Below are 6,008 nucleotides of genomic sequence, written 5' to 3'. Positions count from 1 at the left end.
GAGAGAAAAGTCAAACTACTAACATCCACGATGAAAAATGAAATATGAAGGACACTACAGAAATACAGAAGATAATTAGAAATTATTTTGAAAATTTGTATTCCAATAAAATAGGAAATATTGAAGGCATCAACAAATTTCTGGAGTCATAGGATTTGCCCAAACTCAATCAGGATGATATACACAAGTTAGACTGATCAATTTTAAGCAATGAACTAGAAGACGCCATGAGAAGCCTACCAACCAAGAAAAGCCCAGGATCAGATGGATACAGAGCTAAGGTCTACATTAGTTCTTTTGATTGAAGTTTTATTTTATTTTTGTTTTATTTCAATGTACTTCTTCCTCTCCAACCTGTCCTTTGTGGACATCTGCTTCACCTCCACCACCGTCCCAAAGATACTGGTGAACATCCAGACACAGAGCAAGGCCATAACACATGAAGACTGCTTCATACAGATTTACCTTTTTGTATTATTTGTAGGGTTGGAAAATTTCCTCCTGGGTGTGATGGCCTATGACGAATATGTGACCATCTGCCACCCCCTGCACTACACTCTCATCATGGATCACAGGATCTGTGGAGTGCTGGTGCTGGCATGCTGGGTCACAAATGTCCTGAATTCCTTACTAGAAACTTTAGTGACATTGTGGCTGTCCTTCTGCACAGACCTGGAAATCCCACACTTTGTGAACTTAATCAACTGGTTCTACTTGCCTGCTCTGACACTTTTCTTAATGACAAAGTGATGTATTTTGCACCTTTGCTACTGGATGGACGCCCACTCGTGGGTATCCTTTACTGTTACTCCAGAATATTGTCTTCCATGAGTGCAATCTTATCAGCTCAGGCAAAATACAAAGCATTCTCAACATGTGCATCTCACCTCTTCATGGTCTCCTTATTTTATATCACCCTCCTGGGGTTGGATTTTAGTTCTGCTGTGACCCAAAACTCATGCTCTACTGCCACAGCCTCAGTGATGTACATAGTGGTCACCCCCATGCTGAACCCCTTCATCTACAGTCTGAGGAATAGAGACATCAAGAGAGCTCTGGAAAACAATTTCAAGATAAAACTATAAAAGGGCCCATGTTGCTGGGTCTGAAAATTTTTTTGGATCACAGAGCTCAAAGCCTCATTGCAAAAAATTACAATATTTTCATCTGATTTTAGAAGTACAACTTGTTCCTTCTGTTCATTTTCTGGAGTTTCTCTTCCTTTGATTTCAACTTCCCTATGAAAATTATAAAGCACACCCTGATAAGCTTCCTGTTCCCTCTGAGATATGAACAGTGTTCCTCTTAACCACTTGCATACTTCTTCAAATTATTTTCAATCCTGGAGAGAGATATTGGAAATTAACGAATCTCATGGGCTGACATGCATTTCTGAAAACTATTTCTTTTCCCATGATGGATCATATGGAGTAATTTTTCTTTTATTCATACTAAAACACACAGTCATGCATGGTACTCCTGTTGGGAGAATGCATTTGACAGTTAAGATGGCCTGTGTAATAAGCCTATACTGGAGGGAATCCCACAGCATGGTTTTTGCCCTTGTGGATCCCTCATGCCTTCGCGTGTCCCCATCTCAGCTGCTCTTCCTGATGAGGCAGATTCTAACAGACCAGTGAGCTTCATGGCTGAGCACTGGCTTTTCTTCTCACCATTGGGATTCTTTTCTCTTGGCCAGCTTGGTGTCCACAGTCTCTACCATAATCACTGGCAAAGCTTATTTTCAAATATATGTCTCCACTTGAAGTCTACGTGGAAAGAAAAACTTAAAATGAAAGTTTGGTTACTTTGGTCTCAGAAGCAGAGAGGACATTAAATATGATGAGACAAACCTCTACATTACACATTGTATTGCTATGTAAAATATGTCTTTTCATCTGGCAAGTACAATCACCAAGGTGTGGAAGTTGGTGTTCGTGTGTCAGGGGTTTGATCGTTGAGGTTAATCGGCATTTTCTAGTTGCACTATTGAGTCATTGATGTGTTTCTGCTTCAAAATGTCCAGTGCTGCCTAGAAATATTAATCCTTCCATTGTTCTAAGTGAAATATTCTCCGCTTTCTGAATTTTGCCACAGCAATAGAAGTGCTATATCCGTATGCTCCATTATGTGTGTCTTCAGGCTCAGAATGACTTCAGTCCTCAAGATCAAAGGTTGATTCCTGCCCTTCATGTGATTTCTGGCCACAGGCTCTCCTATGAACATGAATGTTCTTTTCCTGAGTCAGACTCAGAAAACCCCAACAGGTAGTCCCATTGGGTAACAAAAAACCTTATTAAACCATTTGCATTGAGGACTGCTTTTTCTACAGCAATAGCTAGCCCTTGCAATAACTAAAGAGAACAGAGCTGAGGGTAATTGTAATAAACTGCCAGTTTGTTTCTTTGGTATTTGTTCTGATTTTAAAGACAATATTCACAGTTGGATATAAAAGGTGGGGTAAAGTAGTCACAGGTTGCAAAGATGAGAGCTTGGATACCTGTGGGGGACTGTCCTTCTGTCCATCACATCCCCCACTTACCCAGCAGCTCTGAAAGCTATGACCTAGAGAAGCTCATGCAAACACACACACGCGCACACACACACACACAGACACACTCACTCACTAACATGGTTCTCACCTTGCCTACTTGCTTGAATGGGGGACCCAGCAAACTTCTGTGAAGAGGCAGATAGTAAATGTCTTGTGCTTCACAGGCCACATGGTGTCTTATAGTGACTCAGCTCTGCCATGAGCGTGGCAGCCGTCATAGATACCAAAGGAGTGGGTGTAGCTGTCTCCCAACAAAACTTTACTTATGGAGACCAAAATTTGAACTTGATGCAAAACCACAGTGAGATGCACTTCACACCCCAGAATGAACATAGAGAGGCAAAGACTGCAGAATCCCCCTTGGAGGTGGAACCCAGAACTGCTGGTGTCTGGGGAGCAGAGAGGAAACTAATGGTTACCAGGGCTGGACAGGGAAGAGGAAGGGTAGTAAAGGTCGTCAACAGGCACAAAGTCACAGTTAGGAGGAATGCGTTCCGGTGCATACTAGAGTGACTAAAGCTAATCAGAATGTAATTTTTTTAAATCTAGAATATTTTGGATAATCTCAGCACAAAAAAGTGATATATGTTTAAGGTGATGCATGTGTCAATTATCCTGAAATGATCATTACACATTATTGACAATAGGTGTCAATAAGTAATATAAACAGTAACATTTTTAAAAAGAAAATAAAAATATTGGTGAGAATGGGGAGAATTTTGAATCCTCATACATTACTGCTAGGAATGGAAAATGGTCCAGCCAGTGTGGAAAACAGTTTGGCAGTTGCTCAGAAGGTTATACATAGAATTATCACATCACACAGCAACTCCACCCCATCTGTGTGCACCCCAAAGAATAGAAAACTGGGTCTCAAATAGATGCTTGTACACCAATGTTCATAGCACATATTTAGTGCTGAGTGGCTGAGGCTGGTTTATACTTGCAATCCTCCTGCCTCAGCCTCCTGAGCCACTGGGACAAAGACAAATTTATATGTTCTTAACTGAAAAAGAAGAATGACTGGCAAATAAATACACAACAATCAAGGAAACTGAAATTAATTTTTTAAAAAGGAGCTAAAATTTCAAGCATTAGTTTAGGAAATATCTACCAAATTGATTATATTCAATAGTTGTTAGACCAGGGGTGAAATGGATATTCCTATATGGTAGGTACTAGAGTAAACTTACATAGACATTTTATTCAGCAATTTGGTACCTGTTATGAAAATTTAATCTGGATGTACCTAAGGCCCAGCAATCACACCTCTTTTAATCTATGTCACGTTAAACAATCCCATGTTCACAGAAAGCTGTTTATAAGATTTACTGCAGTATATTTGCAAGAGTGAAAAATTTCATTACATATAAGTAACCACCAATAAAGAATAACAAAATGAATAGGGTATATCAGTATAAATTTTAAAAACAGGATACACCTGTGCATGATATAGCTCCTACACAGATATTGAAAAGATCTCCACTATAGCCCCCCGCCATAGGGCATAAATGCATTCTACTGTCATGTATAACTAATTAAAACAAATAAAAAATTAATTTAAAAAATCTTCCAATACACGAAGTTGAATGGGAAAACAAGTTGAAATATAATCCATATGGTATTATCAAGTTAATACTTACAGTATAATATTGTATCTTTTTATAAGTGCAAGATGAAGAGCCTGAGTTTAGGAGCAATGATTTTAAATATAACAGCCCCCATTGGTAACATGATTTTTTTTCAATAGCATATATAATTATTAATATTATTTCATTGTTACAAGAGTTGGCTTAGGGCTTATAAGGGAGAACACACATCATATTCATAATAGATGAGACTTCTGCCTAGCAAACTCAGATTAGGCCAGGAAGCAATACAGAATTTGGTGTAACCTGGGGATGGGGACATTTGAACTTACAGGGATTTTTCATTATATTCCCCATGGCACACTAGTACACTTAAAAATAAAGACTGCAAATAATAAGATGTCTACCAGATATTTGAAAGAATAGATTAATTTTTCACAACAATTACCCATTTTTCTTTCAGTGTGATTATGAAAGATAAATAGAGAAAAATACTGCTAAAATTTATAAGGAACAATAGTAGTGTGAGGACCAGGTGGCTCTTCGGGAACTGCCTTCTCAGACTTTCTAAATGTGAGTGTTGGGAATGCCAAGTCTTGTCTCAGGCTGGGCACACGGTGCTTTGGTGGAAGGGAAATGGTAAGACATGAGCTTACATAGACTCTCTCTCTCCCTGCCGTGGAGGAGAGTCACGTGTTGGGCTGTTTGACTTCTCCTGTCCCATCTACTGAAGCCCTGAGTTCTATATTTAATCATGAACCTTGTTTTCATGTAAGTTACACAAGTAAGTCTAGGGATAGTTAATATGGTATTCATTCTAAACCAAGGTCCTTATGGGGCAAGAAGACCAGGAGAATGATCCTTCATGCTTGAGGCTTCTAATCACAGTGCCCCACCTTCCTGTCTCAGAAGATGTGGGTCACCTCCAGGAGAGCTTCAGCACGATTATTACCCAAACTAAGCAAAAATTTGGAAACAAACCTCTGAGTTTTGAGAAATTCACCAGGGAACTGATCGGAGGAAGAAAGCATCTAGACTGTGATTTCCTCACTGTGGTCAACTTCGTCACGAGTCATATTTAAACAGGAAGCACTCTTAACTCCAACCAGAACCGAAAGTCCTCCATCACTGGGCTGGCTGGTCTCAGCACCATGAGAAGCGGATGTCAAAGACTGCTCCATGGTTAGTGGAATCGTGACCATGTGACAGGCAAGAAAGGGAGCTAGGAGCCACCAGCAAGTCCTTTGCTTCATGTTTGACTGGTTTTCTCACTGTCGCTGTTAGAGAGAGAAGGGAAGATATTTTTAAAAGATATCAGCTCTTTAAAAAAATTTAAATTCTTAAAGGAGAAATTTATTCCTAGAAAGTTACTCTTAGTAAAAACTTTGGGACTTAGCAGGGATTTGTCATTATATTCCCCACGTGCAGCAGGGTTCTCCAGATAAATAAGACCAATAGGGCACTATACAGAAAGAGGGAAGGATGATTGTTTTAAGGATATGCTCATGCAATTGTAGAGGCTGAGAAGTGCAGACTATACTGGGTATGTGGCAGGAGGAGACCAGGGAAGAGGTCGAGGAATGGAGACTAGGAAAGAGGTACAGAATCCAGACTAGGAAGAGTTGGCAAAATGGAGACCAAGAAAAGGGGTTGAATGAAGAGGTGGAAAGATGGAGACCCAAATAGAGATGACAGGATAGACCAGGAAATAGGTGGCAAGACGGAGGCCTAGGGAAGAAGTAGCAAGATGGCAAAATGAAGATCAAGGAAGAGGTGGTAAGATGGAGACCAGGAAATAGGTGACAGGATTCAGGCCAGGGAAAAGTTGGCAGGATAAAGACCAGGGAGGAGGTGGAAGGATGGAG

General features: G+C 40.0%; 1 pseudogene; it reads left to right on the top strand.

The window, feature by feature from the left end:
• The first annotated feature begins 333 nt into the window (after nucleotides 1-333).
• On the top strand, nucleotides 334-1,085 carry LOC139707304 (olfactory receptor 7A40-like; annotated as a pseudogene).
• The last annotated feature ends 4,923 nt before the right edge of the window (nucleotides 1,086-6,008 follow it).

Source organism: Marmota flaviventris, chromosome 1 (assembly GCF_047511675.1).
Source record: "Marmota flaviventris isolate mMarFla1 chromosome 1, mMarFla1.hap1, whole genome shotgun sequence".
NCBI lineage: Eukaryota > Metazoa > Chordata > Mammalia > Rodentia > Sciuridae > Marmota > Marmota flaviventris.
Note: the sequence above shows the minus strand (reverse complement) of the source record. Positions and strands in the feature narration are given on the sequence as shown.